This window comes from Halichoerus grypus, chromosome 4, assembly GCF_964656455.1.
Source record: "Halichoerus grypus chromosome 4, mHalGry1.hap1.1, whole genome shotgun sequence".
Taxonomy (NCBI): domain Eukaryota; kingdom Metazoa; phylum Chordata; class Mammalia; order Carnivora; family Phocidae; genus Halichoerus; species Halichoerus grypus.
Window position 1 is genome coordinate 33,454,776 of NC_135715.1, and position 25,390 is coordinate 33,480,165.

Consider the following 25,390-nt stretch of genomic DNA (forward strand, 5'->3'; position numbering starts at 1 on the left):
AAGGAATTACAATTCAATCAAGGAGAGCTTTAAGGAAGTTTGTTCTGGCATTTACTTAGGGCAGATTAGAAACGGGTGAGACTGAAAAAAAACAGGAAATTATTAGGAGGGATAAGAAAATGAGAACCTAAACTCAGGGAATGGGACTAAAATTGAAGGTCAGAATAATGGGAACTTTTGGGAAAGAAGAATCCACAGTACTTGGTGGCTGGTTATGTTGGGAAAGAGGCAGAAGGAAAAATCAGAAAAATGAATGAAAAGGTTTGAGTCCCTATAAGAGGGATGGTGAGAGAAGCAGTGCCTTTAAGACAACAGGGTCAGGGAGTGTAATCGGAGAGATCCAGTCACAGTCCCAAGGTCCCAAAGTGGGAAGCCAGTCTAAGAACTCTGGCCAGGACGACATCTCCAATTCAGGTAGCGTCTCACTCGCATCCAGTGGAATATTACCAGCTGCTCTGTCAGAGGAAATTGGGTTCCCTGATTTTCTAAATGAGCCAAGCTGTTGGGCTGGCAACGAACACACATGACAGGCACTTAGCCAAGCATAAAGCCACAGGTCTAAAACATGTGAGTGTGTAGATAAAACATCTCCAGCCTTTAGCAACCTGCTAAGGGGAACTCACAGAAACAAATGAGAATGAAATCTCCCCCCAAACTCCAGAGTCATCTATTCTTTACCCTGCTGTCTTATATTAAAAACATGCATAAATCTATTGTGAGACCTACTTTTTCTCTTACTGGGAAATAGGACAGAGTGGGATACTCTAAAGCAAAAGCATTTTTTTGAGGTGGTACTTGAGATAATATGCGGGGAAGAAAGCCCTTCAACATAACTTAGGCTCAGTCTATGTAGAAAAAGTAAATATAGAAGCAGAGCTGATGAATTTGAACAATGTAGGGAACCCGACTGGATCATTCAAACTCCTAAAGCTGCCTTTTTTTTTTTTTTTCTCAACAGTGGTTGGTTTTATTTTGTTTTGTTTTTGTTTTTGCTTGGATTATCTGGGCAATTACCTCAACTCTCTATTTCGCTCTGGTTCCACAGACATAGCACTCTAAGTGTTCTATTTTTATCGCGTTCCAGTAAGGACTGAACACAATGGAGCTCATTGAAATGAGCCTCACTGAAGGATTAAGCCAGTTGAAAGGATATGTTTCCTGCACATCCTATATTTTCCATGATGCAGAAAAATGAGCAATTCCCTGCCCTTGGTCTGCCCTCTCCATTAACAAGACTTTCCTCCTCAGAGGCAAGGGTAAAGCAGAGACCCACATTGGGGAAAATGTTTGTGTTGATAAGGGCGAAGTGTCTGCAAAGTGCACCTAATTGACCCAAGTCAGACACGAGTCTTTAAGTTCTCTGGAAGGCTGAACAGGGTTTCCCTTGCGTCGTGGACTTCCCTAAGCAAAGCTGAAATTCAGTGACTCCCTGCGGTTCTTGGGGCCAGCTCCAAGATTGCAGCCAGGAGCTCCAAGTTGAAATCGCTTGCACCATAAGCTCTGATACCAATGGGATTCAGCGGCTGGGAACAGCTGGATGCTTTGGAAGGCAGTTTTCTTTCTTAGCTCTCTTTAGGTCCAGTGACCTTGGCCTTTGGTTTTCCTCTCCATATAAAAACCACTCTTTCTTTTCAGTGAGCTGGAGACAAGCACCATGGGTGCATTTTTCCATTTACAGGAAGAGAAAGGCTGGTACAAAGGGACAGAACACATTCCGGCTGCTGTTGAGGAAGCGGGGCAAGGTGCAGAATGGGGACATCCCTTCTCCAGGCCCTCCTCCCTGGGCCTGGACCCTGCCACAGCCAGCTCCGGGGAGCTCAGAAATTCAACTTGAAGAGCATGCCCCATACCCACCTCATTCCCACAGTATGGATGAGGACTGAGGTGAAACCCACACAAATCCTTTTAGGACCTTGGAATCCCTATTACCCAGAGAGGTGAAGACACTGAGGCACTCTAGCCTGGCCTCCCAGCTTAAGGACTTTGCATCACAGCTTATGTATCCAGTGGCCACTCCAGAATGGCTCAAGGCTGGCTGTGTGGTTGGGAAAACTGGCACAGGACTTTTCTTAAAGCTGAGTTTTTATAGCAATCACCCTGTTTTTATTTGGGTTGAATTTTAAAATCAATGAAACTAGCAAAGAGTTCTAAAGATGCTTTTAGGGCGCCTGGGTGGCTCAGTCGGTTAAGTGACTGCCTTCGGCTCAGGTCATGATCCTGGAGTCCCGGGATCGAGTCCCACATCGGGCTCCCTGCTCGGCGGGGAGTCTGCTTCTCCCTCTGACCCTCCTCCCTCTCGTGCTCTCTGTCTCTCATTCTCTCTCTCGCAAATAAAAAAAAAAAAAAAAAATCTTAAAGATGCTTTTATTTAAAATCCAAGTAGAATTGAGGCTAAGTCAATCATCCATAGTGTTGGGGGCGCCTGGGTGGCTCAGTCGGTTAAGGTCTGCCTTCGGCTCAGGTCACGATCCCAGGATCCTGGGATCAAGCCCCACATCGGGGTCCCTGATCAGTGGGGAGCCTACTTCTCCCTTTGTCCCTCTCCTCCTCCCCCCCCCTCGTGCTCCCCCCCAAATAAATAAATAAAATCTTTTTAAAAAATAGTCTATAGTGTTAACTGAGGCCCAGGTTAAAGCTTCCCCAAGCCACAGGTTTTATCCCAAAAGAGAACTTCAAGAAAAATCCTTGTGAAATGGTGCCCAGAATCCATTTAAAGATGTATAAACCTCAGAGAAACGACTGGTCTGGGAAGGAATCAGCCTACTTATGACAGCAACATACTTTACAATAGTTCTCAGAGGGGGCTGACAAGGCAAGCAAAGAAAGAACTTTCTTAAGTAAATATCAAATCAATTAAAGGAACAGATCCATGGAAATAAATCATTTACAGAAACAGGTCCTACCTGCGGTTTCCAACACAAAATACACTAAATGCTACACCTCCAGTAACTAAATAAAAATGGATTCCGAAGTGATTCAGTCTCCACATGCTGAGTAAGAGGCAACCTGCTAAAGCAAAGCCTGCAAAACAAAGGTTTTCAAGATATAAAAATTCATAAACCTTTCTTATCAGAAAAGAGGGGAATGAATATTGTGGCATTCTTATAGCATGTTTGCTTTAGCATTTGTCCTGTGGTTACTCTGTGCAGAGGTAAGGTCTGGTATGCAGTGGAATTATTCCCCCCCCCCTCCTGTCACAAGGTCTCCTTAAAGGGCAATTTCTTTCTTTAGTTCTTTAAATGCTTCCAAAAAGATATCTTAAGGTCAAGAAACTCCAACAATGTGCAAATATCTTTCAGGAGTAGTCGATTTCCCCCTAGTACCCATTACGGGAAATTTTATTGTAGTCGGTCTAAAGCACGTTAATGGAGGGTCATGTTTCTATTTACTCTGGGACGGTAGTAGTCACCGGAAACAGGAGGAAGCAAGGCCTCAGGGTGCTGGAGCTCTGCACTCGGGTCAGGCCACCATCTTCTAGTCTGGATTCCAGATGATGTCGAAATGACATTTCACTTAATTCATCAGCGATATATATATATATATATATATATATATATATATAGTCTATTGAAGCCTCCTCCCAAGACTTACAATCTTTTCACATTGGCAAAGGCTTGATTATAAGATTTGGAGTGATGTAACATTTCTGTGAGATCTTGGTAGCCATGGATTTTTTATGTTCTTTGCCAATTAGTCATTATGAGATGGGGTTTGATAATATTTTTCTCCTCAAACATCCTCTTAGTAACTGAAATCCAATAAACAGAGTAATACATCTTTCTCCAAACAAATTAGGTAAATTCCCCCAGTAATATCAGCCATGTTCTGGTATACTCAACAAATATTTATTGGATGTCATCATGTACCCGACACAAGGCAGGGCATTAACAGGACAATAGTGAATAAAACAAACTAGTCCTCCTACAGGGATAGTGGGAGAGAGTGTCCTTGCAGTCATAGAATAGCTCTGTATCCTGATTGTGGTAGGTTATATGAATTTATAGATGGAATAAAATTGCATAGAATTACACACATACGCACATGCACACACATATACACATGAGTGTATATAACCTGATGAAACCCCCATGAGGTCTGTAAGTCTACACAATGGTATTGCAGCAATGTCAGCTTCCTGGTTCTGATTATGCACTATAGCTGTAACATATTCTTTGGGGAAGCTGGATGAAGAGTACATAGAACTCTATATTATCTTTGCAACTTTTATGACTCTAAAATTACTTCAAAATAAAATGCTTAATTGAAAAAAAGAAGAAAAGCCTTTATATGGAGCTTGCACTTTACTGGGACAGAGAAGTAACAAGTGGATTAATGAATAATCACAGATTTTTTATGTTTATTTTTTATTGAAGTATAATTAACATACAGGGCTATATTAGTTTCAGGTGTACAATTTAATGATTCAAGAATTCCATACATCACTCAGTGCTCATCACGGTAAGAGTACTCTTAACTCCGTTTTTCTATTGTACCCATCCCCCCACCCACCTCCCCTCTGGCAACCACCAGTTTGTTCTCTGTATTTAAGATTCTGGGTTTTTTGTGGGTTTTTTCGTCTCTTTTTTCTTTGTTTGTTCATTTGGTTTTTTCTTCAATTCCACATATGAGTGAAATCATATGGTACTTGTCTTTCTCTGTTTGACTTATTTCACCTAGCTCTATACCTGGTCCATCCATGTTGCAAACGGCAAGGTCTTAATTCTTTTTTATGACTGAGTAATATTCCTGTGTGTGTGTGTGTTTGTGTGTGTGTGTGTGTGTGTTTACCACATCTTTCCTATCCATTCGTCTATTGATGGACACTTGTGTTGCTTCCATATCTTAGCTATTGTAGATAATGCTGCAATAAACACAGGGATGCATATATCTTTTCGAATTAGAGTTTCGTTTTCTTTGGGTAAATACCCAGTAGTGAAATTACTGGATCATAGGGTAATTATATTTTTATTTTTTTGATGAAACTCTATACTGTTTTCCACAGTGACTGTACCAATTTACATTTCCACCAATGGTGCATGAGTGTTCCTTGTTTTCTACATCCATGCCAACATTTCTTTATTTCTTATCTTTTTGATTCTAGCCATTCTAATAAATGTAAAGTGATATCCTGTTGTGGTTTTGATTTACATTTCCCTAATGATTAGTCATGTTGAGCATCTTTTCATGTATCTGTTGGCCATTTGTATGTCTTTTTTGGAAAAATGTCTATTCAGGTCCTCTGCACATTTTTAATCAGATTATTTGCTTGTTTGGTGTTGAGTTGTATAAATTCTTTATATATTTTGGATAGTAACCCTTTATCAGATATATCATCTGCAAATGTCTTCTCCCATTCAGTAGGTGGCCTTTTCATTTTGTTGATGATTTTCCTTGCTGTACGAAAGTGTTTCATTTTGGCATAGGCCCAACAGTTTGTTTTTGCTTTTGTTTCCCTTGCCTCAGGAGATATATCTAGAAAAATGTTTCCATGGCCAATGTCAAAGAAATGACTATGTTTTCTTCTAGGAGTTTTATGGTTTCAGGTGTCACATTTAGGCCTTTAATCCACTTTGAGTTGATTTTTATGTATAGTATAAGAAAGTGATCCACTTTCATTCTTTTGCATGTAGCTGCCCAGTTTCCCCAGCACCAGTTGAAGAGACTGTCTTTTCCCCATAGCATCTTCTTGCCTCCTTTGTTGTAGATTAATTAACTATATAAGCATGGCTTTATTTCTGGGCTCTCTAATCTGTTCCATTGATCTGTCTATTTTTGTGTCAGTACCATACTGTTTTGATGACTACAGTTTTATAGTACAGCTTGAAATCTGGGATTGTGAGACCTCCAGCTTTGTTCTTCTTCCTCAAGATTTTTTTATGTGGTATATGAAATAATCAAGGAGACCTCTCTTGGAAAGGGCAATCCAAGAAAAACTCTGAAGGGGGTTACATTCAAACTGAGACCATAAAAATGAGAATGAGCCAGCCAGGCTTAGAGAGACGATAAGCAAACACAGTAAAAGTTCCTGGCTGGAGTAAGTCAGGATAACCTTCAAATTTGTGACTTTACTATGGCAAAGCCTTGAAGGATAGCCAGATTTCAGTGGGATGACCTTATATTATGGGAGTGTTGGGGCCCTAACAGAGAGGAAGGATATAAAAAGAATGCAAAAAATTCGCAAGTACAATAGTCATTAGCTCCAGTAGATGGCAAGTCATTTAAATATCTTAAACTATTTAAGAGTCAAAGAAATGCAAAATTCAATCAAGTGATGAAAGCAGGCCAGGCCACGATTGCCAAAGCGACTGAATAGATGGACTTATTAGGAAATACATCTCTTGAATCCAGCATTGAGGAACATGAAACCGCCCCAACTACAAATGAAAGCAGGGCATCTCAAAGTCTCTAAGAATACAACTGCATTGAGAGGAGAAAAAAAACTGAGATATAATCTTGTCCACATACAATAAGCATCTCCCAGCCTTGGAATAGTTTCCAATTAAGTAGAGAAATTGTTAAGAAAATCAAACCCCGATGAATAATATTTCTATGTTTAAATCTAGCTGGACATGGCATGTGCCTGTAGTCCCAGCTACCTGGGAGGCTGAGGCAGAAGGATCGCTTAAGCCCAGGAGTTCTGAGCGGTGGTCCTATATGCCCTTCCGGTGTCCACGTCCGCACTAAGTTCGGCATCCATAGTGACTGCCCTAGAGCAGGAACCAACCGGTTGCGTAAGGAGGGGTGAGCCGCCCAGGTCGGGACCAGAGCAGGTCAAAAAAACCATGCTGATTCATGGTGGGACTGTGTCTGTGAACAGTCACTGTACTCCGGCTGGACAACATAGCTGAACCCTGTCTCTTTTGCCCCAGCTGATTTAGAGAATCCTGTGTCTCCTAAATAAGTAAAGAGCAGAAGTTAAAAAAAAAAAAACAACAATCTGAGCATTCTTGGTTATTTTAAGTATTCATGATATGAAAGAAAATTTGACCTATGACAATAAAGGGTCAACCTTATGAATTTAAAATGTATATAACTGTATGACAGATTTAGACTTGTTGAAATCTAACTTTATGCATAACATTAGAATATTTAAGGTTATCCACATTTGTGTTCAATTAGAAGAATTATTTAAAACTTAAGAATTTTCTTTATTAAATCATGCAACTGTAGCAGTTACTAAGAAAATCACATATATTAAATTTATAAATGCAATTTTAAATGCTTAAGGGTTTTTATTTTACAAACATTTAAATTCCTATAAAGTTTGGTTAAAATTTGCTAGACTTTTAAGTAGAATAAGATTTATAAGCTAAACTTAAAAGAGTAATTTAAAGGTATAGTTGATAAATGTAATACACTGAATATTAATTTTTATATATCTAAAGTAAATTCTGAATCTTTTCTCTGCATAAAAACCATCCTCAAAAAAAAAACAAAAACAAAAACAAAAAACTCTTATATTTATAGCTTGAGTACCAAGCTAGTAAGAGCCCTGGAAAAAAATTATGACATATAGATACAGTGGAACAAACAAATTTTTGCCTATGTATATTAAAGGAAGTGATTTATGCCAGGGAAAAGGTGTTTTCTTTAAAAAAAAATCAATTAACAAAGAAAAGATCCCCTCAAGGTCATAATTTTTAAGCACATGGATTAGCTCCTGGATTCCTTAATGCTGTATATGTATTTTTTACTTTATCACTTCTTACATTAAAGTGTAAGTTTTTGTTACATATCCATTTTCCCACTTAACCGTAAGTCCCTACTAGGTTAAGATTCATTTCCTATAGGGGCACCTGTGTGGCTCAGTCGTTAAGTGTCTGCCTTCGGCTCAGGTCATGATCCCAGGGTCCTGGGATCGAGCCCCGCATCAAGCCCTGCATTGGGCTCCCTGCTCCGCGGGAAGTCTGCTTCTCCCTCTCCCACTCTCCCTGCTTGTGTTCCCTCTCTCGCTGTGTCTCTCTCGTCAAATAAATAAATAAAATCTTTAAAAAAAAAAAAGAATTTCCTATTTATCACTGTATCCCAATGACTATGACACTGAGCATCTTAAGGTGGGTAAAAAGCTGCCATAGATGTCTCTCATGGACCTGGAATTCATTCTAAGATTTTCTTCCCATCGGCCTCTTCAAAAACCCAGACACCAACCCATTTGGCTTCATGCCTTAACTTCCTAGACCCATCCAGCCCTTTTTGGGATCTGTGACCTAGTTTCAAATTGTTTACCCTGGCCCTGACCTGGCACTCACTGCCTGAGGACACAGCTTCTGGCATTTTCCCACTGACTCCACCCACCCCAACCACAGAGCAGGACCAAGTCTGTCAATGAAGAGTATCAGACATTCAGAGCTTGGGAGAGTATCTGAAAAATAATAGTGGCCTAATAAGTGTTTAAAGACTAAACTCATTTAATAATTGTCTAACATTTCCTGAACACCTACAGTGTTCAAGATGCTATGCTGAGAACAGGGATATTAAAAACTAATAAGATGTGGTACCTATAGTCAAGAAGTTAGTGAACAACATTAGTGCTCTTATAATTATCTTTGAAGTGCATAAGATCATAAGACAAGAACACAACCCAAAATGGAAAGAAAGGGTAATATAGGAAGGATTTCTCATAGCCTGTGGCCCTATTCAATTTTGATGGCTAGATCTTGTAAGGCTTTGTGTCTGCTTCAATGTCAGGAAGTTAAAGGGGTCTACCATGACTTAGGGAATAGTGTTTGAGGCTCCTGACTGAGATTGGGAATACAGAAGGATGTGGTGGTCTTGGACCATGGTGATTAACTCAGTTTGGGACATGTTGAACTTGAAATGCATATGGGATAATCAAGTGGGGATGTACAATACACAACTGGATAAAAGAATCTACTGTTTATAGGAACTCCATGGTCTGGAGTTGTAGATTTAGAAGTCATCAGCATACTCAGCCTTGAAAGTGAATGAATTGTCCCAGGGATAATATGAACAGTGAGAAGAGAAGAAAGCACAAGAGATACTCTGGGGACCATCATATTAAAGGGCTGGGCAGAAGAGGAAATCATTAGGGAACCAAGTAGAGAAAACCTGAGATTAAAACAAAACAAGAAAACTAAAACAAAAACCAGGAAACAGAAGTTGTGGTGGACATTGTTGGTTTCCTAACAAGTATCAATTTCCTATTCTCCTTCACATAATTCCCCCCAACCCCCTGTGAAGTGCATAGGCCTCTAAGAAGGCTAAAGGTCTCAATTCCCAGGACTGAGCTAACTTAGTCTAAAGATAATCTTACCCCCTTAGCTGGGGACTATGAGGAACAAGTAACTCAATGACATTCAAGAAATTTTGATGAAATGGGTGAAGTTGGTCAAAAGATACAAACTTCTAGTTATAAGAGAAGTAGGTACAGGGGATGTCTTGTGGATGTGACTGTAGTTAACAATACTGTACTGCATATTTGAAAACTGCTAAGAGAGTAGATGCTAAAAGTTCTCAATGACTCTTAACTCTACAGAGCAAACTGATGGTTACCAAAGGGAAGGTGGGTTGGGAGATGGGTGAAATAGGTGATGGGGATTAAGGAGATTAAGGATTGTGATGGGCACCGGGTAATGTATAGAATTGCTGAATAACTATATTGTACACCTGAAACTAATCTAACACTGTATGTTAACTATACTGGAATTTAAATAAAAACTTAAAAATAAATAAGTAAAAGTGCTCATCACCAGAAAAAAATTATAACTGAGTGATGGACATTAACCAAACTTATTGTGGTAATCATCTTGCCATATATACATATATCAAGTCATGTTGTACACAGTTAAACTTATACAATATTACACGTCAATTATTTTACTAAAATTGGAAAAATATATTTTAAAGAAGAAAATGAGAAGTGTAATGGGACTCCAGCGAAATTCTTCATTATTCTCTTAGAAGAACTTCAAGAAGCAACACTTTCCCTTCCTCCAGGTGGCATCCTCAGTAACTATGAAACCCAGACTTGTTGCAGCCCTCGCTCCCGCCAGTCTGAGAAGGAAACCAACGGAAAGAAGAGAACCAAGCCAGAAGAATCACAGATCTCTGGAGCTGGAGCCAACCCTGATACTTGCTCCACCTCTGGACTTCCATTTGTGCGAACTTCCTGCGAATTTCCTTATTGCTTAAACCAATTTGGCTTGAGTTTTCTGCTACTTTCTTCTGAAGCAGCCTAACAGACGGATACAGTTGTGTCACAGAAATCAAAGGAGGCAGGACCTTCAGCAGGAAGCGATCGAGAGTCTTGAGGGGTGCCTAGAAGCCAGGTGAAGAAGGGCCGGAAATGCCTGCAAGAGCCTGGGGACCAGAAGGTCGTGAATGCGCAGTGTCCGTGGTGGTAGCTGAGGTGGGCCAGAGCCCAGACTGCAGTGGGTGGAGAGCTGGATGGGAAGTGAGCACTCAGAGCAAGCAAAGATTCCTCCATAGTGAAGTTTGACTGTGATGTGAAGAGAAAGTTGCAATGAGAAGCCACGACAATAGAGGTATGTCGTGTCGGGGAAGGCTTTGAGTTGTTTATTTTGAAGATAAGAGCTAATTGGTGGATCAACCAACAGGTGGATCTCCGAGTTTCCTGTCATTACCATGTTCTCCCCTCCCCAGAGTTCGTGGGGAATCTCAGCGGAAAGAGGAATTCAATAGCTCAGTAACTCTAATAGCTCCTCATCCTGGATGCAGCCATAAAATTTCAGAAAAGCAAAAGTAGTACCCCAGCATTTCACATTCCAGCTTTTGCATTCGAAGGGTAAGACCAAAAATACAGAGTGAATCTACTAAAGCAATTCATTAGAAGTAACAAAAAAAGGAAGCACTTGAGAAAATGTGTACAAGAAAGTTCACCACAACTTTTTTTATAACTGAAATATTGGGGGGAGAACATGAATGATTTATTACTAGAGAAATGGTAAAACCCCCAAAAAGGTGCATTGACTACTGACTCCGCAGCATTAAAAAACAATGAGCTGGATCTCTGTGTACTGATATGAAAAAATGCAGGTGAAAACATTAAATTATGGAACAATATGTGTGATACGATTAGACATATGAAATTCAAAACAGATAGAATTGTTTATGCTGATGCAGAGAATAAAGGTCAAGGAGAATATACAACAAAATCTTATCAGTGGTTATTCCTGGGAAGGAAGGGAGATACGGCGTTCAGGGTAGGGAGGGGCATTTTATTTTAGGAAAGGGGAATTTCTTTTTTTTTTTTTTTTTAAGATTTTATTTATTTATTTGAGAGAGAGAATGAGAGAGAGAGCATGAGAGGGGTGAGGGTCAGAGGGAGAAGCAGACTCCCTGCTGAGCAGGGAGCCTGATGCGGGACTCGATCCAGGGACTCCAGGATCATGACCTGAGCTGAAGGCAGTCGCTTAACCAACTGAGCCACCCAGGCTCCCAGGAAAGGGGAATTTCATATATGTTGTATACTTTTATGTAAGTTGAATTTTTACAGGGGTAATTTATTTTCTTGCATAAAAAATGATAAAATAAGTGCTTGAAGAAAAATGTGGCATTTGAAAGGCAGGAACTAAACTTGTACCAACCAGCATATCACATTTCTCCCTTAAACAGGGAAAAGGAAAGACCACAACATTGATCATTTTTAATGTCTTTATCTCACATCATTAATGCCAAATGGATAAGGTTTTGTATGCTTTTGGGGGGAAAGCATTTTTAAAATTAATTAGTTGTTGGATGTAAAACTGTTGGCATCAAGTCAAGTTTATCTATAAGTAATTCCATACTTACCATCTGGTTAAATTTGGCATTGCTTATCTTCAAATTGTAAGACTGCTCAAATAAAACTAGCTGCTGTTTCAGGAAGACTCCTGTGTGAGCACATTTGCAAGTGTGAAATGTACATGGGGAGGCTGACTGGGGAGGCTGACTGGGGAGGCTGACTGGGGAGGCCAAAAGGCTCAACTCTGTCCAGAAACAAATCTCATCAGTAGGCCAAGCAATTCAGCTCAATTCTCTGACTTGGTTCCTCACCCAGGAAGTAAGAGAAGGGTAAGCCACATGAATGGGAGTACCACTCTCTGTCATTTCTTTTTTTTTTTTTTAAAGATTTTATTTATTTATTTGACAGAGAGAGACACAGCGAGAGAGGGAACACAAGCAAGGGGAGTGGGAGAGGGAGAAGCAGGCTCCCCGCAGAGCAGGGAGCCTGATGTGGGACTTGATCCCAGGTCCCTGGGATCATGACCTGAGCTGAAGGCAGTCGCCCAACCGACTGAGCCACCCAGGCGCCCACTTTCTGTGATTTCTTATTCAAAAGTCGTCTGAAGAGATGGTTTCAATAAGCAGAAAACCATCAAAATGCCTAGAAGTGAGACACTGAGAAGCCAATGCTCAGATAAAGAATTTGCATATGTTCTAAATAAACATACAACCATTTTATAAATATATTGTCAAAAATTTCCTGTTTCTATGTAACTATAGCTATTATTTCAAATCTTATAATTAAATATATATGTAATTAAATTAACTCAACAATGCCTTTTACTCAAGCTATCAGTGGTTTACCAAACAATCAACCCTTGTTCATTGATTAGTTATCAGCTCCTAATCACAAAGGCCACATAGTCTTTCCACATAGTTACTTTAACAAGATGTCAGAGTCACTTCCTCAGTCTCACAGAGAGAAAACTATCCGAGTGCCTGAGGCAGACAATTCAAGAAATGCCCAAATATGAGTATATGTCTAAATCACTTTGAGTCTGGAACACAGCAACAAATTTGGAAACATTTTTTAATCACTGAGAGAAAGAAAAAAAAATGGCCAAAAGACTAAAAAAAACTAGGCAAGACTACTTTACCTAAGGTCAAGTCAGTCCTATGAATGATAGCTTAGTCAAAATAAGACATAAAGCCAGGGTGCCTGGGTGGCTCAGTGGGTTAAGCATCTTCCTTTGGCTCAGGTCATGATCCCAGGGTCCTGGGATTGAGCCCTGCATTCAGCTCCCTGCTCAGTGAGGAGCCTGCTTCTCCCTCTCCCTCTGACCCCCACCTCATGTTTTCTTATACTCTCCCTCAAATAAATAAAACCTTTAAAAAAAATAAGGCATAAAGTCCAGAATATATGAATTAAATAATTTTAGTATATAATGATCTATAATCATTGTATAAAAGAATATAAAGGAAGATTTTCAGTGGCAACATATATACCTAGTCAACAATTAAAACATATATTAAGCATATACCACATATAAAACTGGTCATACAGCAATAAATAAAACAGATAAGACCTCTGTCCTCCAGGAGCTTCCAAATTTTGAAAATTGACAACTATTATCCGAGAGAATCAAGTCTCCTGTCTTAATACCAAACACCTTTAATTTTCTATTTTTAGAGTTACTTCTACAAAGAAATAAGTCGAATTTTTGTTTTATTTTTATTAGAAACTAAATAGAAGAGTATATATTGGTTTCATTTTAAACATTTCCCCCAAATAAATTCTTTATATACATATCCAAAGTTCTGTAAGATAGAAGCAAATAGTTCTGATAGCACTATGGTGTCTATTTAAAGGAAAATAGGGAATACACTTATTCCATAAGACCAGACAGAAACAAACTTATTTACTTACTTACTTACTTATTTATTTATTTTAAGTAAGCTCTACGCCCAATGTGGGGCTTGAACTCACAACCCTGAGATCAGGAGTCGCCCCCCGATTCAATTTTTTAAATACAAAATTCACATGATAATCCCATTTAATCTATAAAAGTTCTTTTTTAAATGGTTCTGTGTACTGCTGCTGTTACAAACTGGAGGGCATTCATATAAATTTCTTCATTACTTTGGAAGTTTATTTCTTATATTTATTCACTTACCACTGAAACTTAAATTCTTCTCAATTTTTAATACTAGAGAATTCTTTCTTCATACAGCAGTTACTACAGTACAAAAATGCCATTACTGATTATAAACACTTTAAGTTTTAGCTCCATAAACCCAGATTTTGTTAAAGGACTACGGGGAGAAAGGCAATGCCCTATTCTCTCCACAAACTCTGTATCTGGTGGATTTTGCTTTAAAATATTCTAATAATGCTGAATATTAACTATAGGTTGTAATTTGATATTCACAACTTTGTAACAATTGGCATAACAGTCAGAAACTGTCTCCAAAGAAACCAACCAATGGTCCAAGAACAGGAACAAAAAAACATGGGCTGAAATTAATGCTAAGATACTTTCTTTGAAATACTTCCAAAGATTAGCATGAAAAGGTGACCCAAGAAGAGACAGATGGACAGAGAATCTACTCCTTATTTAAGGGATGAAAAATCTGAGGAATAGAGGGGCAGAGTAGCCTCCTGACCAGAGATCCATAACTTGCTGGGTACATGAACGGGACAAGAGCTCAATTCTCTGTATTTCTAGCACCTGCCACACCAAGATGTGGGGAAAAGGTAAAAAATAGAGGAGTTCAATCACCCCCCCACACACACTCACTCTACTTCCCTCTCTCTCTTTCTCTCTCTCTCCATCTGTATCTTCCATGACTCTTCTTAGTTGTCCAGAATGTATGCCTTTCCCACTACTTGTACCTGAAGTGACTATTTTTCATTTATTCTCTTTCCAATATCAAAGAGTTTAGCCAGGATATATTTACCTAAATCTCCGTTTGATGTTGTTTTTTTTTTTTTAATTATGAACCTAAGAACTGCTTTTTAATGTAGAGGTACAAAGTAACATTAATTCTTAAATGTGCCCTAGTGATTTAGGTTGAGCTGATTGAATTCCATATAAGTTCTATGCTTTAAAAAAAGTTCCAACTAAGCAATGTTATTCAAACAATAAAATGACTTTAGATAAAGCAGGGACCATAATAATCATAATTTTTAAACCTTTTCTGAGCATTTTCCAATACAATATTTAACTAATTTCTTCTCAGCATTTTTCCCCATTTGTTAAAATTCAGGCATGGGTTGGGTTCTAAGAAAAACAGAAAAGGAAACATGGTCCTTATCAAGTAGAATCACAATTTCAATTTGAAACACTAAAACAGAATGTCCTGTGAGTGTGATTTTGCCCCTTCAAAGCAGGGCTCCTTTTGATGTCATGGGAGAGTTCAGTGAGGAGGGATGGAGAAGTGAGGAAGAAAAGCAGAAAAGATGAACAGTGACTAGAAAGTGGCATCAAATTTCAAAACTGGGATGCTGAATTGTTCTTACAGCCCTCAAATTAAATTCTGAAATGTAAGAGCCTGCTGATTCCAAGCATACTTGAAAGGCAAGAGGCTAGGTCCCCAGACCCCTGAAGGCTTTCATTGATAATCAGGAGAAAGGTTTTAAGGCGATCAAACCAAGAAATCTTGAAATGTTGAATCATGTGATTTAAAAAAAAAAAAATGGAAGAAACTACTTTCTACATAAACAACACTCCAGGAAAACAGTAAAATTAGGAAGACAGAACACTGTGATGGTCCGATTTTGGAAAAAGTGAAAAGTGGCTTTTTTCATAATAAAGTTTTAGGCTCCAAAGCCGTTTTATTTTAAGCTGTGAATGTATATAATACTAAATAATAGTGTTTTCTCCTCTGTCAATAAAAAATAAAAAATAGAAACTTACGTTCTTGGCCTTTTTCTTCTAATTGCTAAGCTTTTAGGAACTCATACAATCCATTCCAGGTTGATCCAAAAACCAATGTCATGGGGCAAATGTGACACAGGAGTTCCAAGACCAAAGACAGGCCCAGACCCAGGCCTACCGGTCTTTCCTTCCTGGTTCCTCTTGGCACCACGAGAGAGCCTAATAGGGTAGAGGGGAATTTTGCTTTCAAACCGTGCCTTCCAGGCAGAGCCCTGGCCTGTTGTAAGGGTTGTCTCATCTTCATTGCACTTCTTACCCTTCCCAGATGGTTGGATCTGCTGGAGCTAAAGGTTCGTACAACCCAAAGACTCCTGGTGGGAGCATCATTTGCAAATTGGAGTCAGGCTAGACACTGAGGGAGCACTGACTGCAGGAAATGTGTAAAAAGGATACGGGTGGTGCATTCAATCCACAGGCAACTAGACCCAATGCCAAGAGCTTCCAAAGCAATAAGAATTCAAAAGCATTACCTGGCGTCCCATATTGATAAGAAGCCATGATAATGACTGCATAGTAAGTGGTTGAGAGAGAAAGAGAATGAGTGATTAAATCACACTAAACCATTTGAGGCTGTCTTAAATGACAGGTGAAGTAACAAGACAGGTATTTCTAGGTCCTAGCTGTACAGTGTAGTCATATAGGAAAGTTACAGTGAACCAGGCCAGCAGAGTATCTCCATGTTGTCTAATTTAGCTGATATAGTCTTCCATCTTGTTGCCACCTTCAAGAAGAAAGAAAGAAGAAAGAAAGAAAGAAAGAAAGAAAGAAAGAAAGAAAGAAAGAAAGAAAGAAAGAAAGAAAGGAGGGAGGAAGAAAGAAGGGAGGAAGGGAGGGAGGAAGGAAGGAAGGAAGGGAGGGAGGAAGGAAGGAAGGAAGGAAGGAAGGAAGGAAGGGAGGGAGGAAGGAAGGAAGAGAGGGATTGCAAGGGAAAACAAAGTAATGGAATATACCAATCACTTTTCTATCTTGAAAAAGAAGGGAAAAGCCAATCCATTCCAGCACCTGTTCAATGTTTTCTCATGTAATATTTCATAAAAATAAATACATCAAACAACAATTGAATACTAAAAGTGACCTGAGGAGCTACAGTTTAACCCTATCCCCTTCAGAGTTGATCTGGTACTCTGCACTGATTTTTTTAATACCTAATTCTATGTCTTAATCTAAATGGGTTTCATAGAGTCAAAGTAGCAAGACATTTTTTTTTAACTATTTAATTTATTTTTTTTAAGAATCAGGGGATTTTGGATCTTTGGGGAGATTTTTAAAAGTCTGTATTATAAATTAACTTTTTAAGGGCTGCCAAATATATCATTACAGGCATGACTCAAGGGTGTTCTGTTTTCTAATGGAAACAGAAAATACTTGAACTCTTGGAATTGCAGAGTCTCTATTTTGAAAGAGAGGAAAAGACACTGGTAATACCCCAGCACAGCCACAAACAGAAGTGCGTCCTAAGGGCCAGTCACTGCCCTACATGCTTTACATACATTATCACATTTGATCTTTGCAATAACCTGTAGGGCAGACACCTACTCTACAGGTGGGGAAACAGGAGCTTACAAAGATTAAGTATCCTATGCAAGTCACTCCCATTCGTAAGTGGACTAAACTCAAGTCTATGTGACTCCAAAGACTAGATGTATATTCTTAGCCACTATTCTCGCTTCTTCCTCATACCATCAGGTTCAACAGCAACAACAACAACAACAAAACCCACACTCACTGGGGGGTACACCTTCAGAAATTCATGTTCTCATAGAATCATGGAATCTCAGAGTGGTCACCCCCCTCTACCATATTTTAAGTCCCTCAACATCCCAAATATCATTTGTGTTAACTATCTAGGCTCAGCTCCCTGTGGGGATGTTTAGTAGAAGAGGAAAAGAAAAGGGAGAAAAGAGTTGTGGATTATCATAGAACATCTCTCTGTGATATTCCCTTCATCTGCATACTTATTTGGAGAGTGGGGGAGGGGAGCAAGAGTCCCAGATAGTAATGTAAAACTAGCTCTCTCTTCAGCTATAAATAAGTCAGCTTTAAGACAAGTAGGAGCCTCATATTAATTGAATTATGCCCTTGTAGTTGTTCCCAGACATGGAGAAAGAATAATGGTGCTTATGAGCCTCAGACCAGAGGAAATATTGGAAATTGGTCAATAAAATAGTGATGTTTGTCTCATTTGCATACAGAAACTTTGAGACTATACATCAAAATTTATGAGCCCAGATTACTCAACCTTGCAAAGGCAAGCAAGTCAACCTCAAGTGGGAAATAAAATCCCATAAATTGTGTACCGTGAACTACATTTTCAAGGACTCTGGGGACAACAGTCAGAAGCTTAAAGCAAAAAACGAATTAGGGAGGGTTTGTAGTTAAAGATGGTGGACTAAACACACATGTTTATCTTCTCTCTCTCCTGAAACTCCCTAAAACTTCAGTAAAGAGACTTTCATTAAGAGCATCATTCCCAAGGGCAATGGGAGAAGAGACACAACGGCAAAACACTTTTTAAAATTTAAAATAGAGGTTGGAAAGTAGAAGGACAAATGCTGCTAAAATAAAGTAAGGAGTCCAAGAAAGCTGAATCCTAAAATCAACAGCTGAGGGAGTCTAGCAGCAACCAGATGTGCTTCCCATAGAGTTTCTTTCAATCCTTAAAAATTGGCAGAACCGGGTACCTCTGGAAACAGGGGCAAAAATAAGAGTGAAACAGAATGGGAGAAAAGCCTCTTTAAAAGAAATCAGACCCCACCCCTACCCCTCTCCTGGCTCACCCTTTGACCAAGCAACTGCTTCTCTTGCCCCTCCCCCTCCCTAGCAGAACCAGTGGAGGTCTCTCCTCTGTTGGGGGGGGTGGGGGGGCACAGGCTCTGTGGATGGGGCATGATGCCCCATTGAGAGCAAAGGCATCATACTAAAAGCAAGGGGATTACGTGATCCCTGTGCCAAGGAGGCAAACATTACATACTGAATGTTGAGACCTCACCGTCCTTTTCTCCAACATGACTCCCAGAACTGGCAGCCAGGATCATAGTCCCTCTCCCTGTTACTCAAGATACAGTCTGTGGATAGTAGCAGCCGTTAGAAATGCAGAATCTCAGCCCCACCCCAGACCTACTGAATCAGAATCTGCATTTCAACCATAACTCAGGTGATTAGCATATACATTGAAGTTTGAGCAGCGTGCCTCTCACAGGAGACTGGACTGTTTACTGTAAAAACCCTCAAGGAAAAACCGGAAGATTCAGACATCAGGGTTATTATCCCCCAAAATGACCCAGCCAACCACCCTATCATGCAGCCTTCGGTCAAAAAACCCACCCATATGCTCAGCATTTCCAATCAGCTTTTTAGGGCCCAGTGTTAAATATGATCACCAACGATGTGAGGAAAATCTCTACTGTGAGAGAGAAGAAACAAATAATTAAGCAACTTGAAAGAAACAGAGACCCTACTAAAAAAAATTAAAGTTAAATAAAAAAAGCTGTTCTCAGTATCCTCAGAGAGATAGGAAAATATGCCATAACCATAAAACAAGAATAGGATAACTTTTTTTAAAAAGACAAACAGAGAACAAAAAGGAAGTTTATAGAAATCAAGAATATAACAGCAAAAATGAAAACTCAAGAAGGGTTAGAAAATAAAGCTGAAAAAAATCCCCTAGGAAGTAGGGCAAAAGACAAAGAGATGAAAAATGGAAAATGTTTTAAAATTAGAAAAGTAGAGCATCAATACAGATTGTACCACATCCAAATAATAGGCATTCCAGAAAGAGAGAAAAAAACAAATGGAGAGGAAGAAATCAAACAGTAATTCAATAAAATTCCCAAAGAAATGAGTTTCCAGATGGGAAAGTCCAATTGAGGGCCTAACACAATAGATAAAAATAGAACTATACCAAGACATGTCCTCATAAAATTTCAGAAAACTGGTATAAAGAGAAGATTCTAAAATCTTCAAGAGAAAAAATATATACAGTGAGTCAAGAGACAAAACACTTCCAGATTTGTCAACCTCCAAGATTAGAATTAGAAAACAATTGAACAATGCCTTCAAAGTCTGAGGGAAATTATTTCCAACTTGAAATTATTCACTTAACCAAAATATAAATTGTGCAGGCACTTAAAGACACGCTTATAAAGTTTACCTCCTATGACCTCTTACTTAGGAAGCTACTGGAAGAGGTGCTTCACAATATCAAATGAGAAAACCAAGGAAGAAGAAGACATGGGATCCAAAAGTTAGTGGAACCAATTCAAGACAGAGGTAAAGAGGGTCCCAGAATGATGATGAAAGAGAAGTTCAAGATGGCAAGTGTGTACCAGGGATAAAAGGCTCAGTTAAGATTAGAGGTCAAGAATTTTTAAGAGGGGTGTGTCCAAGATGAAACCGGATAGAACACCTGAGGGGCTTGAATATATGCAGAGGGGAGTTTAGAAATGATTAAAGGGAAAAAAAGAAAAAAGAAAACTAAAGAACAGGACAATTATGTACTTCATTGAAATTTTCAAAATGGTTCAAGGACAGAACAATCATAGAATACTGCATAGCTAATGTGTAAGTAATAGGCACGTAGATATAAAGTCATAATCTTACAAATAGTTATAAATCTTCTAAGCCAAAGATTAATCGAAACAAAATTATGATATATCTCTACAGGGCAGATGCAGGGGATGGTGTGTGCATTTGAGAATAGGAGGTAAACAAGAGCTAAATTCTCACCTTCCACAGCAGGAAGTAAACAGACAATACCTTAACTGAACAATCAAGATATGACACTATAAGCACTTGCTTAGCGATATAGTTTTAAGTGTCAAATGTAATCTTTGCTAGAGGATGCTTCTAGAGAGCTAGAAAATGGAGGATGGAGGGCAGTGGCAGGCGGATGACAGCTAATTCTCATAAATAAGCCTTACAGGACTACTTAACTCTTTAAACTATGTGCATTAATAACTGATAAAAATAAAAATTAAATTTTAAACATTAGACAATATTAGAGTGGATTCTCATCTTCAATACAAGGAAAAGTAAATGAAAGCCTTACGGCCTAAGAAGGGAGAAAAAGAAAAAAAATCTCCTAAGTGTCAGAAAGTTAGCACATAAAGGAAAGAAAAAATTAACTTGAAGAATGCGATCTTCAAAGATGGTGGAGTAATCCTCTCCTCAGATATCATCCAAAACCAACAAAAAGGACAAGAGGCAATAAAAACTTCCTCACCGGTGAAACTAGGACATATCTGTAGCCCCAAACAGTAAAACGTGAGGACAAAGTGGAGAGAGGCAGGAGCTAGTTTGGCCCTGTGGGGGAAGGTAAGACTTGACAACGTGCAGAGGGGATAGCACCAGATGGCAGCTACTTTGGCCCTCAGGCTCCAGTGTTGGAAGCATCAGTCATTGAGGATGGTGAGAGAGCGGAGGTGCTGAGAATAGAGGGCTTGCGGCAAAGTCTGCACAAAGAGCATTTGGACCCCACACCCCTACGCTACCCTCTGCGCTTTATCCTTCCCCAGGCTCGAAAGAAGCAAGAGCTTCATTCTCTGGAGCCACTGAACCAGGCTGGGGATCTGATCTTTAGGCAGTAGGCGTGGTGTAGGGCAGGGATGAGGGGTTGAATGGAAAATTGCGGCATTAAGAAAAACTCCCAGGAAATCTGTGAACCCCCATGAAAACCTCTGTTTTCGTGGAAAAGGAGCACCCGGGAACAGTAGGCACCGTGAGCACATTCCTACGGACTCCAGGAATTCAAACAACAAACATCCCAGTGGCAACCATGATGCCCCAAGACCAGACACCCATGCCCAAATTTTTATACTGGAAACCCTAGCTACTGGTGTCCCCACCCCCCAAAAATGACACATTGTACTTCCTGACAAGTGGGTAGGAATCCTGAATCAGATTTCATTTTATTTAGAGAAAATAAAAAGATGTATTATTTCTTGCGTCTAAGCATCGTGGTAGTCACACTTGTCTTTTTCAAGCTATTTCTTCTGCCACAAATGCCCTCCAGCCTTGCCTTCTTGATGAAATCCTCATTCCAAGAGCAGCCAGAAGGTCACCTTCTTTCTCTAGTTTTCCCTTATTCTTTTTCACATGGCAGAATTCACATGGCACTCTTGCAATTTCATTCCCATAGCTCTTTACACTTACCTCCAAGACATTACTTTGATCTGTGGTGCCCCTGTCATTGCCTTAGACGTATAGATCTCTTCTAGATTTTAAACTCTTTGATGGAAAACTCAATGTCTTATTTGTCCTTGAGACACCAATATCTCCAATCTTTTGGATCCAGTCTATGATAAGAATCAGCTATCCCCATCAAAGGACTACTTACCGTCACCTTCCAGGAACTCCATAAACGTCTAAGGAGGTGCTTGTGTGTTGGGGGAAAAAAAAAGCATAGTAAACTCTGTGTATGAACATAGCACTGAACATACTTATTACTTCTGTGCAATAAAAGTTGGAAAACTTTCCTTAAGCTATTAAATAAATAAGACCCTAGAGAGAAAATGCAGAGAAAATTAGAGGGGTGGGGGGCAATGGCCTAGGGAGAAGCTGAAAACCCATGTAAGTACAATAACCACACTTTCTGAATTAAATACTGATTTTACAAGTATGAGAGTGAAAGTGGACTCCTCTGGCATATTTGAGATATATGATTTCCTAATTCTATGAAATCTTTTTTTTTTTAAAGATTTTACTTATTTATTTGACAGAGAGAGAGAGAGCGAGAGAGAGAGAGAGAGAGCACAAGTAGGGGAGTGGGAGGGGGAGAAGCAGGCTTCCCGCGGAGCAGGGAGCCCGATGCGGGGCTCCATCCCAGGACCCTGGGATCATGACCTGAGCCGAAGGCAGACACTTAATGACTGAGCCACCCAGGTGCCCCCTAATTCTATGAAATCTTAATGGGAATTTAGAGAGAGAGATATCATGATGCATGAAGAAGAAAGCCTAGTAGGTGTGCTTGGGAAATCTTGAGGAAGTTGAAAAGTAGACTGACGATTTGAGAAATCTAAGAAAACTGGAATTTGAAGAGAGGTACTTAAAATTACTTTTAGTTAAATATATTTATTGTAGATAATTTGGAAAATATAAAAAAGTACAAAGAAAATAAACTATCTGTAATCACCAAAAAAATAAATAAATAAAATAAGACTAGAAATATATCTACCCATGATCTTCACTTCTATGCTCGAGGGAAAAAAAATCACTACCCAATCAATTTAGTACTGAATAATAATCAGAATGGTTCCTAACAACTAATCCTGTCCGGATCATCTAGTTTCCACATCAGAGTGATAGTTCTGGAAGTATAAGAGGAAGGGGGGACCTTACAAAGCCCTTATCAATATCTTAGAAAGTATAACCATATGCTGATTGTCAAAATAGACTAGGAAGACACAGAAGAAGTGATCTGTAGGTCTCTCTCTTGGGTCTGCACTCTAGGCCTTATTATAAGTAATAGAAACTGCACTGTGTCTGTTTTCTCTTAGGATCACAACAGAGACAAATGGAAACCCATCCCACTAGATACTGCCACAATCCAGAGCATGGTTGGACCCTTTCAGACAACACCCACTGAAGATGAGCTCACTCTCAAAAATTACAACACAAGAGGAAACTGACCGCCATGAAAAGGATATACCAAATCCAAAAAAATAAAGAATTTACAATACAGGAACTAGGAGTAATAGAACAATCTGAAAGGGACATTAAAATAAGTTTGTTTAAAATGTGTAAATTGCTACAGAAAGAACAGAATCCATAAGGCAAGGACAGGACATTATGAAAAAAAAAAAAAAGAATACCCATATTTGGAAAATAATCTAAATGAAATACTAGAAGCAAAAATACATTTGGTGGGATAAATTCAAGTAAGTAAACAATACTTCCTTGAGCACCTTTTTTTGTGGGTAGAGCCCCATGCTAGGATCCAGTAAAAAGTACAGTTTATAGAACCTGGCTGCATTCAGCTTTTTAAAGAGTCTTTGTTTACAGAGTCTTCCAATTTGGACCCTTCACTAGAGTTCCTTCTCATATAATCATTAAAAAAAAAAAAAAAAGGCATTGAATGTTACTATGTGACAGGTACTGAACTTGGGGGAGTGGGTAATAAAAATGCTGGCTCAGTCAGTACAGCATGCGACTCTTCTTGATCTTGGGGTCATGAGTTCAAGCCCCACATTGGGTGTAGGAAAGTTTTTTTTGAAAATGAAGGACATTCTCTACCCTTGAGGAATTTACTATCTATTAAGAGAGTGATTTCTGTTGGAAATATACAATAACAGAATATAGTGTAATTCTAAAAGCTGTAGTTGTAACAGCTACCATGTACCCAGCTCTGTGCAAAGTGCCCACCTCATCCCATCTTAAATTCTCCCAAGAACCTTAATGATGTTATCGGCCCCATTTTACAAGAAGAAAACAGGTCCCTAGAAAGTTACAGTAACTTTCCCAAAGTCAAACAGGTAGCAGATTTCAGAGCTGTGATTCCAACCCAAGTCCTTTGACCCCCACACCACCTCCTTTTTGCCAACGTGGCTGCATTTTGCAAAATGCTTTCTGAGCACAGAGGAAGGAGGAATGGTCTGGCCCCGTCAAAGTCTCCATCGTCGCCTTAATTTGATCTCTTGGTTGCCCATTCCATAATTGGACAATATCCACTCAAAGTACAATGTTTTGGCTGAGAAGTCAATTCTATTTTAGATAGAATAGTGGGGGGGAGGGGCTAAATAATGTACAAATATTATAAAATATGCAAATAATGTATATGTATAATATATTAAAAGTGATAGCTAAAAAGAAGAACCGTGAGGCCTCAAATAGTCCAAGAAAGTATGGAGGAAAGAAAAAAGGGTCGAGGAAAACTGAGCCATGAAGAAAAGCAAAAGGAATCGAAGAAAAGGAAGGTCATTGCAGGAGAGTCGACTCAAAGGATTGCAAAATTCAATCCACAAGTTCCCAATAAGAAGGGCAGTTTTTCAGTCCTGGCTCTTTATTTAACAACTACTTGAAAGGTGTTATTAACCTCTGAACCTCAAGTGTCAGTTTCTTTATCTTTCAAATGGGGATAAAAATGTCTGATTCCCAGGATTTCGTCAGAAGTAAATGAGATAATTTTTGTGACATGCTCAGTGCCCTGCACATCTCCAGGAGTCACCAAATGTCAGACTTAACCCATGTATATTATTGCATCTAAAGCTGAGAAAACCGAGGGAAGTGTAATTATAGCCTGCTAGTATATGAAGGGTTTCGAAAGAAAAGATAACTATTTTCCACGTTCACCGAAGAGTTACAAAAAAATAAATAAATAAATCCAAATTGATATGTGGCCGGATTTGATGATGGCAGTATTGGAGGATGGAATACATTTCAGAGAGCTGGGCCCCGTGTGCTGGTGCAGTTGGGGGGGAGGGGGAGGGGTCACATGAAACACAAAAAGAGAGACTGTTAGCTCTTTGGACACATTTTAGCAAAGACCTCCAGGAGGGAGGGGATAGACTCCCTGTACTAAGATGATAGGATTTTGTGAATATATAAGCTGGTATTTGCCAATAAAAACTTCCTCCTGTGTGGCCCTTTTTATCCAATAATGATTTCCTGCTTTACTTGGGCTGCCAAATGTATCCAAAATGTAATAATCGGTGAGTAGATTCGCAAATCAAATTGTAAGCTTCAGAAATAATGGCTAATGCTCTGATCATTTGTAGTAGAATTTTAAGGCCAGCCCATGCTGAAGGTTTCTTGGGGTTTTCAAGTCAGCTGTA

At 39.3% G+C, this 25,390-nt stretch overlaps 1 protein-coding gene across 3 annotated transcripts in view; it reads right to left on the reverse strand.

The window, feature by feature from the left end:
* Positions 1 to 25,390, reverse strand: part of KLF5 (KLF transcription factor 5) — a 147,278-nt gene that overhangs the window by 75,909 nt on the left and 45,979 nt on the right. The window lies entirely within an intron of this gene.